This window comes from Panthera onca, chromosome C1 (assembly GCF_046562875.1).
Source record: "Panthera onca isolate mPanOnc1 chromosome C1, mPanOnc1 haplotype 2, whole genome shotgun sequence".
Classification (NCBI taxonomy): domain Eukaryota; kingdom Metazoa; phylum Chordata; class Mammalia; order Carnivora; family Felidae; genus Panthera; species Panthera onca.
The window spans coordinates 134,646,176-134,666,498 of NC_138346.1; the positions used below are offsets into that span (position 1 = coordinate 134,646,176).

Sequence of the window (20,323 nt, forward strand, 5' to 3'; positions counted from 1 at the left end):
ATTAGTTACTTCATGTTTGTTATTAACTGTTTTATGTATTTGGGTGCTATGGTGGGTGCATAAATATTTGTTATTGTTGTATCTTCTTGTTGGATTATCCCCTTTATTATTATATATTGTGCTTCTTTGTCTCTTGCTACAGTCTTTGCTTTAAGTCTGTTTTGTCCAAGTATTGCTACTCCAGCTTTTGACATCCGTTTCCATGATAGATGTTTCTCCATCCCCTGTCAATCTGCAGGTGTCTTTAGATCTAAAATGAGTCTCTTGTAGGAAGCATATTCTTGGATCTTATCTATCCATTCTGTCACCTTGTGTCTTTTGATTGGAACATTTAGTCCAATTACATCCAAAGTAATTATTGATAGATATGCACTTATTGCCATTTTATTACTTGTTTTCTCGTTATTTGTGAAGATTTTTTTCTGATCCTTTTTTGTCTTTCTCTTTCATGTGGGTAATAGCTATTATTTTTAATGTTAATATATTTCAGACACTACACTCAGCATTTTAGCTGGTCATTTATTCCACAATAATCTTCACAGTAACTTTATCAGCTAAGTACTAGTAACTATTCCTATTACAAAGATAAGGTGGCTGAGTAATTTCTAAGTTAATTAACTTCTTTAGAGTACACAGTTGTTAGGTAACAGAGCCAGAGTTCACACCCAGGTGTAGGTGACACTAGACTACACGCACTTTATCACTGAGATATACTGATATGATTGGAAAAAATAATTATGAACTTCACTCTTCTTAAAAGAACAAAATACCGCCTATCATGAAAACAACTTAGTTTGGAGTAATATTTTAGTCTAGATTCCCTTTATAAGAACTGTGTAGCTGCCAGAGTATCACAATCCTTCAGTGGCACTCTCCATGGAATTTAAGAACATCAGTGCCTTAGGAAGATTGAAATGGCAGCTGTCATTTTTAGGTTAGTGACAATGTTCTGATAAAAAAAAAAAAAAAACTTTAGTCATAGAAGATCACAAAGAATAAAATTACTAATACCTATAACCTCCGCATCTAAGAACCAGAGGTTTGATTTTTGTCTGCTACCTTGCTCTGTAACAGTGTCTTTAACCTCTGTGGGTTCATTATTAAAACAGATTTAACAATACAAAGCAACCACAAAAGTATCAGAAATGCAACTTCTAGTGAGGCATTTGAACATGCTACTTGCAATGTATTGTCATACCCCTATCCCCATGACTGCAGGAGAGGCAGACCTGTAAGTCACTGCTACCCATGTCAGCAAAGAGTCAAGTACTTCAATTTGAAAGAATGGTATCATCCTCCAACATCAGCAAAATATAATGCCCTTGCTTGCTTTCTCTCTGGCACAACATATAGTAAAGCTAAATAAGTATTTTAAATTATACACAACAACAAAATCTAATATTAGTGAAGCTATCTATATTCCGGTACTGAGCCATGCTTACTATTAAAAAACACTTCAAATATTTGAATAAATGATAAGTGATTATTACATATTGCATCTCAATGATTACCTAACTTGCAATTTTTTATGTAGAATGCATATATAAAAACATTAATATGAATAGCTGAATGTTTATTTGCATAATTTACTGAATTTACATTAAGTACTACTAAATGTTCTTTAATTCCCCACATTCTTTTTTAGCTATTTTTTAAATTAACATTAACCAGATTTTGGAATGCAGACTGCATTCCTAAATACTATGACATTTAACCACTACTTACAATTTTATGAAGCCAAGCATTTAAATTAAGGTACTCATCACTGTAAGCTAAAAAGATATGGCATTATGTTTTAAAATTTTATTATCTATTGATTCAACAAGCAAATTACAATATTTGAACAATGATACTGAAAGTATTTAATTTTGATAAAGTAGAAATAGAATATATATTGTTAAAGAAGTTTTATTAAATTTAATACCAGCACAAAAATACATTTTAATCCAAATGAATGATTCTATTGACTAAAACAGAGAAAGTACTGAGCCTCTACTTTCAAAAGAGCAATTACATTTTCAAAGTTGAGATAATTGTATTATATTCATTTATATTTACCAAACATAAATAATGTTTCTTTAAATACATTTGACTGTTGAAACAATTTTGGGGGAATCAGAGACATTTTATTTCATCTGTCTATATCTTAAATACACAAATGAATCGTCATTAGTGTTCTACGTATTGATAGATTCCTTCAGCTGATGAAATATGATTGCTATTTTCTCTGTGTTCATTTAGAAATGCAAAAGGCTTTGTTATGTCTAATGGCATATGACTCGAGTTTCTCTTTAAGATTCTGACCAAACAAATGAACATTCAACCAAGTTGAAATGTGCAAATTCTTTAAGATTTCAATAAAAACTCCTTATCTTCTTTTTAAGAGTAAATCTAGGAGAGATAAATGCTTTAAAGTTTCATGTTTTCATCTAGTAGTCCTTGAACTTGCCAACTCTTGAGTTAATGTGAACATTACTTACCCTGGACTGATGGCAGCACAGTCAGTGTCTCCCAGGATTTGTCTAGGCTGTGACTTTATAGGGCTGTTAGATATGCTAGGATAAATACTAATGATTTTAGATTAAGAAGTTGTTATATGGTGCATTGGCACAAAACACTGCTGAATGACCTGCCACTGATCTAAATTAATTAATATCCCTTCTATACAAATTTCCTCCCAAAAGTAGAATATCATGTACTCAGTCTACCAGAATGTAAAGTAACTTTTAAAAACACTATGAAAGAAAAATGAAAGGCAGTTTAGACTGAATTCCACTTTGGCCTTGCACTAAATACATTACTTTTGCAGATATGAAGACCAAAAAGGCATAGTTTTATTGGAAAGTAATAGTGACTGTGAAAGTAAGCATGCAGGATCAAAAATATCAAAAATGTCATCATGCACTCCCATGACACTCCTTCTAAATCAACTTCCTCTTAAGGATCGGTTCGAGTTGTTCCAACCAGAGACACTGCAGAAAACTCAGCTTGGTTGATCTGGCTCCATAGTGCTTAGAACTGGAGCAAGGATGACAGAATAAACATGAAACCTTGCAGAAAGTCCATAATGAAAATACATGAAGAAAGGCAAGGTGAATTCCACATACAGAGGGAACAGAGATACTGATCAACTATGGGAGTCTGAGATAAGAAATTGAAGCCAAGGAGTAAAGATAAAGCACAATTATATTGGATAAGACTAAGTAGAATGGGCTAGAGTTCATTGAAATGGAAAACAAATGTGGGAATTCTGAGAAATTGTTTTTAAGAGCCAGCCTCTATATGTAGTGGTATGAGGTAGCTTAAAATTCCTGAGAGAAAAAAAGTGTCATCTTTTCAGCTATTCATATTTCTCATTTACCAAGGCATATTAGCACTGATGTCACGTTAGAGGAGAGATAGACATTAAGGCATATTAGCACAATGCTTGAGTTAGAGGAGGGATAGGCATTAAGTTGGGTCAAGTTATAAGGACCCCAGGCACATAAAACCCTTCAAACCACATAGTTTCTCAACCAGTTCTGTTTGGGAGACACCTGATCAATCTGCAAATAAAATGCAAAATATACATTCCTGAAGAAAACATGTTTCCTGAAGGCATGTATTAAAAACAAGAAGGGTTATGGAGTAAATAGATTATATCAGACCACTCAAACCTATATAATTTTGTTAGAGAGCAAAAATAATAACAGTGTTAGCATACTAGCACAGTTAAAAAATAGCTTCTAATAAATAAGGAAGTATTTCAGTCAATATAGGATTTAACTTTCAAGAAAATTTGAAACCAACTTGATGGAAGAAGATGTAAGTATCTACTGAGGCTGCAAAGCTACAGAGACAAGAGCAAGATGCACAATCTAGAAATACCACTAACAGAAGAGACAAAGTGTATGTCCACATCAAGTCAGGAAAATGGACATCAGATCAAGTATCATCATGTACAGAACTATAGAACTCTGCAGCTTGCTATGTTCACCTGTTTTACTATAGTTTGCTTCTGTTATTTCTCGTGCAAAATATTAATGAGTTGGAAAAAATATGTATGAACTAACAAATTCACATTATACTAACATCGTTCCTGAATTAATCAGTTGTGTATCAGCTAACCCAGTATGTTTGCGTTTGTTAGGAGAGTAAGGAAATGGGGGAGAGTATTGAGTTTGAGTATCAAGTTCAAAGCCATAAAACAGAAGAGGCACTGGTGGCCTTTGGGCTGGTCTGAGTCTCAATCCACTTCTAAATCCACAAAACGCTTGGAGATCTAAAATGTAGGACTCTGAAATTCTCTGTAGATGTAAACAGCTATTTGGGAAACCCTAATCTACTGACTCCTTAATGGGATTTAAAGATGAAATATATTTTAAATCATCCTGTGGACTGATGAGAAAATTTTAACCTAATTCATCAGTAAGCTATGTATTATCCTAAGTACAAAATTACCATGTTCTCTGAAACTGGACTTGACTTTTAACATACAGCAGTTGTTAGAGTTAAAAATGTTTCTTTATAATTCTTATAATCATAATCACAATGCTTTAAGGAGAAGATATATTTACATTGTGATACACTTCATTAATCCTATAAAGGAAAAATGTATCATCATAAATAAGCCTTTTTACTTTTCTCCAATCTAGGCTGATCAGACCAACCTGGAGTATTTCAAAGAATTTCATTCTGTTCTTAGCATAGTAATATTGACCGACAAGAGTGTACTCAGATGAGAAAAACCAGGAAGGTAGAAGCCCTGAAAGTGTGTCATAAGAGGAACAATCAAGAAATCTGGGCATATTCTTCTTGGAAAAAGACCTGTTTAAAAAAAACCTGATATTTTAAAGGGCCATTATGCAACAGTGAGAAGTAGACCTTTCAGTTGGTACTGAGAAGGCAGAACTAAGTAATGAACGGAATGAGTGGTAACAAGGACTTATTCGTGATTAGAAATGTCTGATATCAAAGCATCTAGTTGCACAGAATCGATTTAACACTGAAAGTATACAAGTTGAAAAATCAATGGCTCAGGGATGCCGCAAAATCCATTTCAAGATTGAGTGAAAACTGGACTAGACGATCTTTTTCAACCACATTCTTTGATGTTGTAAACCTTTACTCTTAACCATTTGGGAGTGACATACATACTGTGATGATCCTTCCCCATGCTCATTTGGTTACATGAATGTTTCTGAAATTTGGCTGTACATCATAATCAGAAGCTTTTGAAAAGTGCAAATACATGTTCCATTTCAAGCCCTTTGAATAGCATTTCTGGAGAAGTGGGGCCAGAAATCTGTATTTTCAAAGGCAACAGGCAATTGTGCTGAATCCAGATCACTGTTTGAAGCACAGGGCTCCTAAGGTCTAGGCAATGGAGTCCTTCCTTTTACTGGTTGGTTAGGTTTTCAAAATTGTGCTTTTTAGTGACTAACGTGCCACTTTAACTCAACAGCCAATTCTATTATGGGGAGGTATATTCATCAAAGGACAGCTAAGCAGTAGTACTCCTACTACTAATAATAATAGCAGTAATTGCTTATGAAACAGGCACTGTGCTCAGTCGGCACTTCGTATGCATGATCTAATTTTACTAGTACCAGCCTGTTAGGTCAACTTCTAAATACAGTTTTTGTTACTTTGCTGAAGGATGTAGCGCTGAGACACTTTGTTCTCTAAAATCATAGGCTCAGAAACTTAGCTGTTTAAAATCAGATCAGTTACAATGGAGCAGTCCACTCTTGTCTGGAAGATTTGAGTCACTGTGACACTGAGAAGCAGCCTTAATTTTCAACCCAGGTGCAAAACTTCAGATAAGAGCTTTTCGGACACAACGTTCAACATTTACCTTAACTTTTCCAAGGAAACAGAATCCAGAGTTCCCCCACTCAAATCCAAGCTTCATATTAATTATTTTACACTATAGCCTTGCTCTTTTTAGCATAAATTCTACTTTATTTAATTATTAAATATTGTCTAAACTCTAATCTTTCCCAAGACTTATTTTTAACCATGCATCTTCCTTTGCTTACTGAAATGTTCCATGTTTCCTCAGATGTGCAATCTTTCTTGATGCAATAAGTTAATAAGCCCAATTTTATTGGGTTGTATGCACATCCTTAGTATTATTTGTCAGATGGGCTTCATCAGTAACTACTGTAGTCCTTAATTTACTACAGAAATGGTAAAATAACATTCAGAAAAGAACTTACTCAGGATCACATGGTAAGTGACAGAACTGGGATTCCAACCCAGGTCCAATTAATTTCAAACTCTTCATGCTCTTAATACAAAGTGCATAAAGTCCTAGAATGTCAGAGCTGAAAAGGTAATGAAGGCATGCCATCCTGGTAACTTTAAACAAAGAATTAAGACTGGAATCTAAGTATTCTAACCTCCCAACCCTCATCACATAGGTAGTTTTGTTTTTACTCATTTGCCAGTCAGGAACTTTTCAGGCTTTCCTGTTTGTCTGCACCTTCTATGGACCCAGTATTTTCACGGGGCTTTTGGGACAGTAGGAGCCTTCTCTAAGACTCAAATGCTTGTAACTTGAGGCAGTACCCAGAATTCCCAGTATTTCCTGATTATCCCCTGACAGTTAAGAGTATAACCAAATCGGGGCGCCTGGGTGGCGCAGTCGGTTAAGCGTCCGACTTCAGCCAGGTCACGATCTCGCGGTCCGTGAGTTCGAGCCCCGCGTCAGGCTCTGGGCTGATGGCTCGGAGCCTGGAGCCTGTTTCCGATTCTGTGTCTCCCTCTCTCTCTGCCCCTCCCCCGTTCATGCTCTGTCTCTCTCTGTCCCAAAAATAAATAAAAAATGTTGAAAAAAAAAAAATTTAAAAAAAAAAAAAAAAAAAAAGAGTATAACCAAATCAAACTAATGCCTTTCAAAGTGTCCACAGGTGCTGAAACCCAATGCATCAACCTCCTAGGTATAGCTAATAGACTAAATTCCCAAAATAAGTGAACTGTGTGAAATTATCATCTTTTTCCTTCCTTTCCACCCAATCCCCAAATCAGAGTACAATGGCTGACTGCCTATTCTGCCTAAGTCTCTGGTCAACCCTGAGTTATGGTTATCCAAGGATAATTACCCCAAGTCCTGCCATTCTGAAGCTCTGTAAGGCAACGACAGCCATCAAAATTCAAAAATAGTCACTAATTAGTGAACCCCTTCAAATCTCACTACAACATCTCTCACTGCCTTACAGTAGCATCTATCCTGAGTCACTGATTTTGGGATGTTGCATCTATCTAATGCTATTAAATACAAATACGATAAATAGTCAAAATCATACAAAAAAAAATACATGCTTTCATGAAACTGATGGAAGCGCTAAAAGGCAACTGCTCTGTTTAAATGCAAAGGGATTATTAAAGAGCAACTGGCAGATTTATATCATTTAACAATTGAAGAGAGAAATTTTAGGCTCTTCAAAAGATGATAATTTCAATATCAAAGGAATAAGAGTCGCCCTGGAAAAAAAATGGAAGTTATTGAAGAGTTTTGCAAAACCAAATCTCTTTTATAATTGTACTGTGAAACCAAATGAGATTGTTTTAAATCACATCAACACACACACACACACACACACACACACACACACACACACACACACACTTTAACATTTCATGTATTCTTTGCTCATGCTGAGTTAATGTATACTTGTAAACACATCCTCTCAACTATATGGTTATTTATTTTGTGTTCATCTTCATTGTTTTCAAGATGAAATTTCAAATACAACTTTTCTTCACTTCTAAGAAATTTTAGTACTCATTTAAAGTGGATTAATTTTAAATTTCTGTTTCCCGGTAGTGATAGTCTCTGAATGGTAAGAACTTTTGAACCTCTTCCTTGGTTAGAAACATGTTTGTTTTGGAGATTCTCACTCTCATTTCTCTAGCAGAACTGAACTTGTCCTTGCCTTTTCCTTCCCCTTCCTCCTTTCTTCTGTTGAGTTTCCTTAATGTTGTCCATACACATTAGCCTTCACTTAGTTCTACCCTCTGTGAGTGGGCTTCCTTGGCCCCTTCTACTCAAAGTATTGTCTGTAGACCAGCACTTCTCTATCACCTGGGAGCTTGTTAAAAATGGAGAATCTCAGGCCCTGCCCCCTACTTTTGAAGCAACACCCACATTTTAATAAAATCCCCAAATGATTCATATGTACCTTAATGTTTAAGAAGCACTATTCTAGAAGATTCCCAAGCACATTTTCTGCAATTTTGTGAAATTTAGAGGACAGTCTTGTCTCTGCATCTAAATTCACAAAGCTCTTTATCAAGTGCCCCCTCCTCTATCTTTCCACTAATTCTTATGGGGACACCAAAATATCCTTCTCTCCCAGCTGTCATTTTCCTTCTCACCCCTCTCCTCGATATTTATTGCATCTTTTCTGAGTGATTTCCCTCTAAATATTAAAGAGGCCTGGCATCATTCCACTTTCTGCAATTCTTCAAAGGCTAGTTGTAGTACGATCTGACCTCCTTGGAGAACCACAATCATCTGCTGGTTCTTGCTCCCTCCCCCAATCCCATCTTCTCCCTCTTCTACCCTATCATGTACTCTACACTGCCCCACTCCAAGCTAGAGTTCCCTAAATGATATGTGACTTTAGTGGTACATTTTCACATTCTCTCCCCAGAGCAGAATGGCCTTTCCTTCCTGATCAATGTGAGAAGTTCTACTGAGTCCACCTAACCCTATTTTCCCCTGAAGCCTTTTCTATCCCACCCGGAATTCTATCCCACCACAGAATTAATAGCTAACCTGCTTTGTGTCCCATTGCATTTTGTACATACTATACATCACACTATATTGAAATAATGTTTATAGATATATTTCTCCCTTGTTCTTATCAGTACCCAACCAGAACATGAGATCTTGAATGAGAGTTAATTCTATTAATCTTTCATCTCTAGCATTTAGTGTCTAACATGTAGAGGATGATCAATGAATCCCTGTTGGATGCATTAATGATTCACAATGAAACAAATCCTGCTCCTGAAATAATTTTAAATGTCAGTTTATAGAAAACTTTGACTAACTTGTATATGTTTTTTGATAGGTACTAATAAATATATTATTAAAGGCAAAAATATATAGGAGAAAAAACTTAGTTTTAATCACTGATGTATATATTCATCACTCTTGGAAGAAAATTAATGAGGTTCAGATGGATGATGTACCACCATTCTTGAATAAAATTAGGAGTTGTTCCCAGTTTTAAACTCAGTAACTTCTTAAAAACCATATGGACTGTAATCAGAGGTCGATTATAGCCCAAGCATGCCTAAGCTATAGCCTAAGCTTGAATGTTACAGGAAATTTTGTTTAATTTTGTTTCAAAAACTGCTGAAGGTGTACAGAGGTAAAACATAAAACTTCATATGTGAAGTACAAAATATTAGAATTAACCAAGCTTAAGTTGCAGACCTACAACCTAAGCAATAGTTAAAAATTGACAACACATCCGGGTGCCTGGGTAGGTCAGTCAGGTAAGCGTCGAACTCTATTTCGGCTCAGGTCAGGATCTCACAGTGGTAATATTGAGCTCCATATTGAGCTCCACAATGGGCTGTGCACTGAACGTGAAGTATGCTTAAGATGTTCTCTCTCCTTCTCCCTCTAACTCTCCATCCCTCCAGCACTCCCTTTTTCTCTTTCTTAAAAAAAAAAAAAAAAGGAACACCTCAGTATCTCCTAGGGAGCTTTTGCAAACCATACTCAGATCCTACTTCAGTGCAGGACACCTAGAAAGGCTCAATCAAGTTCAATGAAAGTGAAAGAGAAAAATAGCACAAGAAAAAAGAAAAAAAAAAGGAAAGGGGTAAGAAAGAAAAGAGGACAGGTGGAGGGGGAGAAAAGAAGGGCACAGAAAGAGAGAAAATGCATTACAAGGACAATCTACTTCCAATAATGGCAAATATTCAACATTTCCTCAAGTCAGGTCTCTGCAGAAAGCTATGCAGATACATAACAAGAAGACTCTACCCTAGAATTAAATTTTTAGCTGTATACTTTACCACTCAGATTATGTGTAAGTATTAGAATTCAAACTACTCCTTGTTGATGTGTGCATAAAATTTTGAATACTATTTTCTTGATGATGCAAGGTCCTTCAGAAGCTCTGATATTTCTATTTGTCTCCCTTCTCAAGAAAAATGCTGTTTTCATAATAACATCCATTTTCTCTTCATAGTCTCTTTACACTCAGTAACCCTATATTATAGTTTGGGTAAATATCATGATTTTATTTTATTAATCCAAAGAGAGGTCAAAATGTATTAAAATACTATGACAAAAGATACATACTGACAAAGGGAGGGCTAAAGTACATAAATCTCTAGTATTTGAAGCACAGAACCAAATTCCTTGCGGCTTAAATTTTATATTATTAAAAGATGCATAATAAATTACAGTCCATTTCCCTGAGGGAATAAAAAATTAAGAAATTAAGAACTAGACTTTTAAAATTAGCTCAAGCACTATTTTTTTCCAATGAAGTTTTTCCTGACCATTGTATCACATGGTACTAACCCTTTCCTTCTTTTTACTGCACCACATGTTCATACTTACATGACTGGAGCTATTCAGCTCAAATGTGCATAACTGTTTATGTACTATTATAGTCCCAGATTGATAACTTACTCAAAAGATGAGGCTATATCATACTCATCTTTCATTTTTCAGTGTAGTCCAGTTCTTGGCCCAAAGAATGAACTTAATAAACATTTAATGTATCCAAACCTTTAAGAGTCAATGAAAGTAATAACCTACTGCTGCTTATGTTTTTCTAATGACAGAAAATAATACATAATTAAACTGGAAAACGTGCAGAGTATTACAAAGCTGAAAAAAAATCCATTCACTTTCAGTAACAAGAGATAACATTTGTCAACACTGTTTTCCTTTACTTATCTATTGTGAAGTTCATATTTTATATGTGTCACTTAGGCACTTTTAGATGAGTGTTTACAAAGGGAGCTATTTCTAAGTTACTATTTATGCCTCCTCCTAAAACCATTTTTAAGGCCAATAGTTCTTAATTGCATCGAGACAAAAAAAGGACAAGGCAATGAGGTAATAATGAGTTTGTACAGCTTTCATCTATGTGGTGATTGTTTCAGTGACCTGCCCTCTTCTGTTTTTCTGACCCCCTTTTATATAACTGTGTACCTCTCACAACACCTTCAATGACAAAGCACGCCTGACTTGTTTCAAGTCCAGATCTTTAGACATTTACGTTTATGTTTGTCTGCCCAGAGATTTCAAATCACAGAACAACCTTGACCACACATACTGATGAGGGGGCAATGCTGACAAATAGTATGGCTAATGCTGCTACATGAGAATTAGCTCTGCAGAACTCCTGCTATTGAGGAATTTGACATGAATTTGTTAAAAACCAGGCTACACACATAATCTTTCATACTTTGATGTTTGGGGTTATTTACCACCACCAGATTTTTGGTTCCTGCCAAACGTACATTTCAAATTTCACAGCAGAGATAAGCTTTATCAACTTATGACAACTTTTCAGAAAATTGCACATTTAAGGACCGAATTTCATTCTTTCATGCTACCCCTGAAATCAGTGTTCTTTCTGATAACGAGGCATTTTTCTAACCTCTTTGAGATTTCTCTACCTGGACTATTTCTTCCAGAAAAGGTTTTGGCAATAATTTAACATTTCAGTCTGCCCTGGTGATTTAAGTAAAATTTAAAAAAACCCTGAAAACAGATTCCAGTGAAAATGAGCAAAGGCTGAACTTACCTGACAGTCAGCGTCTTCAAAAATAAATTCCACAAGTGGAGATGTGTTATTTTCCATTTTTGTGCTCAGCTTTAAGGATTCATTTACCAAGAGAATGTCACTGACTAAACTGTAATGCTTCCCCCAAATAATACCAATTCTTTTTTTTTTTAAGAGACAGAATTGCAATCAGCCTTTGCTACAATACAGTGTGTTTGTGTGTGTGCACAACAGTCAAGATCATACTTAGAATGTGACTGTTGGGGTTCAAATAATGGCCTTGCCATTTATTAGCTGTGTGACCTCAGCTAGCTTAACTTCCCAATGCCTCAGTTCCTCATCTGGTTTTAGTAAAAATACACATTAAACAAGTTCATATAAGTCAAGTTCTTAGAACAGTGCCATCAGGCAGGCTTACATAGGCAGCTCAAGGCTGCCTATAGGATGGGTACGTTTTAGACCCTTCCTAGAATACCATTAGCAGTCACTCTCTATGAACCAACCACATTATAATCAAGAGTATTTTGCATTTTTAAAACTCTTAAAGACAAGCCTTTATATCGGTAGTTCACCACAAAGTTTGATGATCTTCACCATTTTATCACTAACAATTTTTATCTTTCTTCCACAAAGATGGAGAAAAGACAAACATCTTTTGCACTGGAATAATGATGATTAACATAGATTGGAAGCTCTTGGTTTACCAGGTCCTATAAGTGCTTTATATGTAGAAGTTTATTTCATCCTTACAAATGCCTAAGAAATCAGGTTTTCTTATTGTCACCAATTTACACACAGGGAAACCAAGACTCAGAGATCACAGAGCCAGTAGTAACAGAGCAGAGACTGAGCTGTCTGTGTGACTACAGAGACAGAAGCTGAATTCTTAAGAATGGCACTTAATTACGGAAGGGACTGCATGGGAAATTCAGTTTAATACCCTCATTTCCCAGGTGAAGAATCTACAGCAAGACAGTGACTAAGCTCGTGTAAAATCAGTCTGGGGGACTTAGTCCAAGGGCCTGTCACACCACTCTGCATCCTTCTTTCCTCTAGTCTAATCCTGGACTTGTATTTCCCCACTTCTTCAATATTGAGTAGAAAGTCAGGGGGGAAAAAAAACACGTTTGCCCTGAACATATTCCTCCCCCACACATCCATTTTTTTCTCCTTTGAAGTAGCAACAACAGCTGCCAACCACGATCCCCCGGGCTTATAGAGCATCAGTCGGCTTCACAGATGAAGGCAAAGATGAAAAGACAGAAATCCCTCCTTTAAAGAACTTTGCTAATGTTTTTCACTCTAAATTCATTCTTTCATTAGTGAACACTTTTAAGACAACTCTGAAAGCTCAAGGCAAGAGTAGCAAAACACTGAATTTTAGGAGCTACAGGTGGTCCCTAACTGATTGCCAAGGGCCAGATGAAGGGGAATTAGGTGAATGGACACTCAGGTCTCCATCTTCTGTAACTCATTTTATTTAAATACATCCTTTCCAAACTTACGATCTCTTCCACCTTCCCTAGGTTATTAAAGACAAACTTCATTAGCGAAAGGCAAGAGGAAAAGAAGACCACTTCCACATTTATTTAGGGTTCCAGTGATTTGAGCCCTTTAGCAAGAGGAGACCTAACAGGAGTTAGAGACTCTATTTCTTGGCTTAGACCCAAAGTGTGTGCATTCTAAATCTGAAATTGGGAAAGAAAAAGCATTCCTAACTATAAGCATAAAGTTTCAGTATTTTACAAAATTGTTTTAGTCACATAGACATCCATCACTCACATAAAAACACATGCAAAATGTGTGTATTACACAGATTTGTTTTGCAATAAAATAGGCTCTATTTTAACTTCACACTGAAAATGATCTTTTAAAACCAAGGGCAAGTCAGGAAGAAAACAGTAACATTTTCATTTAGTCATTCATTTAATAAATACTTATTGAGAACCTACTATATTCTGTACTGTCCTAAGCACTGAGAATGCCCCAGTGAACAAAATGGGCAATGTTCCTTCCTTCTCGAATCTTCATTTCTAGTGGAGAATACAAATAATAAAGAAGATGAATATAAATAAAATATATTGGGAATCTAACTTGTAGTAAGTTCTAACAAGGAAAAAAAAATAATCAAAAGACATTAGAAGTAACCAGATAAAAAGAATAGAAACTTGAGATGGCGTGGTCAGCAAAGACCTTATGAAAAGGTGATCTTTGAAATGAAACAAAAAGGGCTAGAGAGATTGGATTTCACCAGAGAAGAGCAAGTCCAAAGGTCTTGAGTTGGAGGATTATCTTGTATCTCAGAGAAAAACACCCAGAAGAGCAGAGTAGCTCCAGTAAAGTTAACAAAGGGAAGAGTTGTGGAAACAAAATCAGAGAGATAAGAGGAAACCAGATTATGTACAACCTTACAGTTCAAGCTAAACATTTTGACTTTTACCATGAGCTAGATAGGAATCTATCAAAGAGTTTTAAGCAGAGGGATAACATAATCAGACATATTTTAATAGAATCACTCTGGTTCGGGGAGTTAAAAATGGACTGATGTAGTACAAGGTCAATAACCAGTGGCTTCTATAATCAACTAAATGAGAGATAATGGGGACTTGGAGCAGTATGGTGGCAGTGAGCATGGTGTAAAATGCTGGATATATTTTGAAAGTAGAGCCTAGATGATTTGTTGATGGAACTGGTAAGAGATGTAGGGGAAAAAAAATAAGGTTAAGTTTGAAACCTTTCTGGTCTGACCAACTGAACCACAGAGTTCAAATGGGAAGACTATAGGAATATCAGCATGCATCTGCTTTGTTTTGCTGTTTTGCTTTGTTTTTTGTTTTTTTTGGCTTTTTTTTTTTTTTTTTTTTTTTTTTTGCTTTGTTTTGTTTGCTGGAGATGGGGAAGGAGCTCATTTTTTAACATGTTCAATTTAAGATGTCTATTAAACATCCCGGTGGAGATGTCAAGTAGATAATTGGATATACAGGTCTGAATTGATAGAAGAGGTCTGCTAGGAAGAAATGAATTTGGGAGTCATTAGCATATAGATGAGGAAGAATCAACAAAGAGATTGAGAAAGATAGGTCAGAGAGTAGGAGGAAAACTAGGCGAGTGTGGTATCCTTGAAGCCAAGTGAAGAAATTACTTCAAGGAAGAGAAAGTATGAGTCTAATGAATGCTGCTCATCGGTCAAGAAAGTTGAGGTCTAAGACTTGACGGCTAGATGTGGGATCATTTAGCAATATGGGATTATTGGTAGCCTTGATAAAAGTAGTATCAGTGGAATGCAGAAGTACAGACAAAAATTTGATTAAAATGAAAGAAACTGAATGGTGATTATAGACAACTCTTTCAAGGGGTATGCTGGTAAAGATGTGAGAAACAGGAATAAATGGATAGAAGTAGGATCAAGAAAGTACTGTTTGTATATAAAATAAGGGATATAAGGAAGTGGTCCATTAAAGAGGGAAGACTTCTTGATGTCAGAAAGAATTAAGAAAGCTGTCTTTGAGTAGGCCAGATGAATGTGATCTAGGGCAGTCTACTCAAAGGGTAGTCCAAAAATGGCAGCATGAGCATCAACTGGTAGACCATTAGAAATGCCAATTATTTGGTCCTATGCTAGAGCCAAATAAGTAAGTATCTCAGAGAAAAACACCCAGGGTCTCAGGTGGGACCTAAGGACCTGTCTTCACAAGCTTTCCAGGTTATTCTCACACGTGACAGTATGAAAGGTATTGATCTAGTGCAAAGGGGAGGGATCAATCTTACCTAGGAACACGGACAATTTATCTCTAACAGGAGGAAAGGTGGTGTATGTGGGCATAGGTGAGGTAGCTAAGCAGATATGGTAGTGGGACCTTATGGAAATTCTAATTACTCTGACTTCTCCATGAAGGAGGAAGCAAGATTATTGGTCCCTTTTTTCCTTCTTTGAGTTGGACTATTAGTTCCAGAGACACAGGGTGACTTTGTGTTGCATAGCAGAGTTGTATTAATCTCCTCATACACTCCAAGTCCAAATCAGCTAATCCTTGCAAAGATATGCTTCCCACCTTTTCAGGGCCTGATGTTCCTTAAACTGATCCACACTTTCTGTCCCTGCCTCAATCATGCCGTTTCTCACCAAAAATAAGGTTGCCATTTACAGAGCATCTGCCATGCTACAGGCACTTTCAAATATATTCTCTCCTTTAGTCTTTCAATATATTCTCATTCTCTCATTCAGTCCTTCCACATAGGTTCATTTATCCATTATTTTACACATGAGAAGGTGTAGACTCATAAATGAAACTGTTTACTTACCTAAACACTTACATACCATGACATCTGGGGCATATAGCATCACCAAAGTGATTTCAACACAAGCACTCTATTTTCCTCAATTTTATGCCACTCTTCCTACTTTTCCTACTTAGGTTGCTAACAGGAATCCATTTTGTTTTTTCCAGAGGTCACTTTGGTTTAAGTGTTCTTTTAACCAACCAATGCATCTTTCAGTATTCTACTCAATTGTTACTCTCTTCCCCTCCCTCACCTCCCCCTGCCATTTCCCTTCTCTTTTCCCCTTCCTCCTCCTCCTTCATCAATTTCTCTACTCACTACTGTATCTTTACAACTGCATCTAATATGTCATTTTCCTCTCTTAAACCATCCACAAAGTTTAAATATTTTAAACTACAAAAATAAAGTACAAGTAGTCTATTGTTTCTTAAAGTTTCTACTGTTAAACATGTAATATCAGCCACTTTCTCATTTTGCCTAAAGTCAAACTTTTTGGTTTTCTATCATGTTTTATGTGGCCATCGGGTCTTTTCACGTGTTTACTTTCTCAGGTCTGCCTAAGCTGGGTTCCCCAAAAACCCACACACAACCACCAAATAGCCCCCAAAGTAGAAAGCGTGTTGAGCATTAAAGCACTGTTAAACATTTGTGCTCCAAATCAAGGAAAAAAATTCTAATGACAGAATATGCCAATATTATTTAAGCTTACCTATAAATCTTCCTTGGTCAATATTTGCTTTTTAATTATTATATAAGTTTATCATGAAATATCCTCTAGGTAATAAAAAGACAGGGTAACATAAAAAATCTAATGAATAAATATATTAATCAATATTTAGCAGCAGTCCATGAGCAGTAATGCACTGTTGTAGGTTTTATCATTATTGACCTGCACTGAAACTCTGAAAGGAAAGTAGGTGTGTAGTCAGGTCACATTTTCTGTTAGGTTACTACATTTAGAAATATCTTCACCATTTACTAGTGACAGAACTTTTTTTTATTACTTTTCAAGAAAAGTATATAGGATATCATATATAGGTAATTAAATCTAGACATTATCTAAATGTCTAAATAAAATTGTTGGTAGTTTAGGACAACGTGTTCCTAAATTAACCATTTTTATCATCTACGTAGGACACGTTATTTTTACTAGGCCCTTGTGGTCTAGTGAAATTAACTCTTTTCTGAACTCCATGTGTAGGTATATTACCAACCAGGGATTCTCTCTACCATAGGCAACTCATATCCAGTATGTGACAATGAACTCTATCTTCTCCCCAAGTCATACTTCTGCTGTATTTCTTTTTTACATTTATTTGAGAGACAGAGAGAGAGCACAAGCGCAGGAGGGACAGAGAGAAAGGGTGACACAGGATCTGAAGCAGGCTCCAGGCTCTGAGCTGTCAGCACAGAGCCCGACATGAGGCTCAAACTCACAAACCTTGAGATCATGACCTGAGCCAAGGACGCTTAACAGACTGAGCCGCCCAGGCACCCCTACTTGTATTTCTTATCCTGCTGAAGAGTATTCACCGCCTAAACCCCAATTCTGAATGAAATTCCTCCAGGTAAATTCCTCTCCCTCTTCCATCTAATCAATCTCTAAGTGGTGTCAATTCTACCTTGAATCTTTACAAAATCCATCCTTTTGAACTCCACTAAATTTCTTATTCCAGGACCTCATCCTCTTGCCTAAAATATGAGAATATGCCCCTAAGTGACCTTCCTGTCTCTGATATGCTTTGCTGTTCCTGCAACACCCATTTGTCTATCGTGCATCATAAAAATGTCAAAGCAATAATAATTTGAGATGGAAATCTCAATGACTAATGACTTCACTGCTTTGCTTAAAATTCTTGAAGTACAGAGAAGATAACTCACAAACATCTTTGGACGACCCTGAAGGTCTGGGAGCTGGTCACTGCTAACATTTCCAGACTCACTCTTGCTACTTGTTCCATCACCCCTTTCACACTATTCTTATGGAACTTCTGTAACTGTGGAGTCTCTTTCCCTTAAAATAGGTTGTGACATGGAAAAATCATTTCCCCCATCTGCAAACTAGAACTCAACTTCCAAAATGGAAATTATAATGATAATCACTTGACTAGATTATGAGAGCATAGCAAACTATTTAGTTCTTTACAAAGAGTAGCTATTTTTATTTCCCACAACTAATAATCACTGTAACTTAAGCATTTTTATTTCAATGTGTGCCATTTAAACCTGTTCTAAAAACAACACATTATAGATTTGATGTTGTCGATAAACACCATTGAATCATAAATTTTCACTATTGTTCTGTTTCCATTCCTTAATTACTTGCATCTATGGGGAATTACAAGAAGCATTCCATTTGTTTTGTGTTTTCTTTATTCCTTTTTGAAAAAAAATGTTTGAGAGAGAGCGCACGCATGCACTGGTGTGCAAACAGGGAAGAACCAGAGAGAGAGGGAGAGAGAGAGTCTCGAGCAGGCTCCACTCTGTCAGCGCCCGACACAGGGCACAATCTCATGAACTGTGAGATCATGACCTGAGCAGCAATCAAGAGTCAAATGCTTAACCAATTGAGCTACCCAGGTGCCCCTCTTCCTTTCTTAAAAATTTGCAAATAAGAGCACTGGTTCCCCCAATATTCAATCCTATATTCTTCTAAAGATGCTATTATTTTGTTGACTCATAGTTCATTAATAACTGTAATTATCATCTGCTATGTTGCATCTTAAGTTACCCAGCAATCGCATGTATTAGTTTTCAATTTTGGAAATTAAGCTCTTGAAAAGACACTTCCTCTCCTAAATCAGGTAGGGTTCCAGGTGTATTTTTCTAATAATTACATTTGTAAGTCCACTTTGCTTTTTGTTATTGCCACATTCTAATACTAATGTAAAATTTCAGTCCTCTGTATGAATACCCTATTCAAGGCTTAGTGTAATATATAAACTAATTTACTTTTATCCTTGTTGATTTCTCATATGATAGGATTTTTGAACAACACAAGTAACTAATATTTGGTTTTCTAGGCCTGTGGTTAAAAAAATATGAGTCAACTAATATCATTTGGATATATTTTGAAGGAAAAAAAAGAGCCTAGATTCCTAGTAATAGAAGCAAGGAAGATTTGAAAAGTGTCTCAGTATTCATCTTAGTTTAAAGCTCTTTTTGAGAATAAAGGGCATACACATCTGTGTAAATATGTATCTCTTTCAATTTTATTAGACATTTTCTTTATTTCTCCTGCCAAAACTGCTTATGAAAAATATATATCTTTGGCTGAGAATTCCAGCTACAAACAATTCCAGAATTCTCCTAAGGAATCAAAATAATATGTTTCCTTCTTATAACAGGTTCCTTTTCATTTAATTTTCATTCATTTTTCCCTTCATGCCTCTCTCTACATTTTTTATTTTAAAACACATACAAGACAAAGGCCTCTGATTTATTCCATTCAGGACCTGAGATTTATATATGGGCAATTCGTAGTATTTGTAAAATAATAATAATAATAATAAAACTACCCCTAAGGCCCAAATTTAATATACACATTTGCCAATGGAACTCTAATAAACAGATCATTGAATTTTAAAGCTGGAATGGGCCTTGGAGAGCACGGAGTCCAAACTCAAAAACTGTAAGCCAAAGAATCTAAGTCACTGGCCAGTCACTCAACTAACCAGAGGAGAATAGGACTAGACCCGCAGACTCTGAATCCATGCTCGGTGATCTTTTTTAATAAGTCACATGTTCTCTCATGACACAGACTTCTGGTATCTGTCTTTCATTCCTCATAAGGTAAAAATAGAGTTAACTGGGTTTGTCCTGTGTCTGAGCAACTAGGAAGCACTCATTCTTAAAAGCAAAACTGGGAACATATGAAATTTCCCTAAGTCTGCATCCCTAAGTCTAATTTCCTCTAAGTCTGCATTTTCTGTCTATTCACAAGTAAGCTGCCTAGGGTAATGTTCTCTATAGGCAGTAGCTATTAATCTTTGACTTTTTTTTTTTAATTAAGAGGCAACAAAGCTAATTTTAGGTTACTGCTAAAAACAAAACCAAAAAAAAACCAAAAAAAACAAAACCTCTTACTCTCAATAACTGATCATCTTGGAAATTGCAGACTTTGTTTTCATGCTCTGCCTAAAAGTACTCTGTCTATGCTGGGAGAAATCTGTAGATACCAAGTTTGATATTTGAAATGTGCACTTTGGCAGACCTCCATCTAAAGGTGTATTTTTTATGAAGGATAAAGAGCAGCTGATTATACTCACAAAAACCCCAGAGGAAACAGACTC

The 20,323-nt window shown here is 36.0% G+C and overlaps 1 protein-coding gene across 1 annotated transcript in view; it reads left to right on the forward strand.

Moving 5' to 3' along the window:
• Nucleotides 1-20,323, forward strand: part of OLFM3 (olfactomedin 3) — a 193,558-nt gene that overhangs the window by 128,333 nt on the left and 44,902 nt on the right. The window lies entirely within an intron of this gene.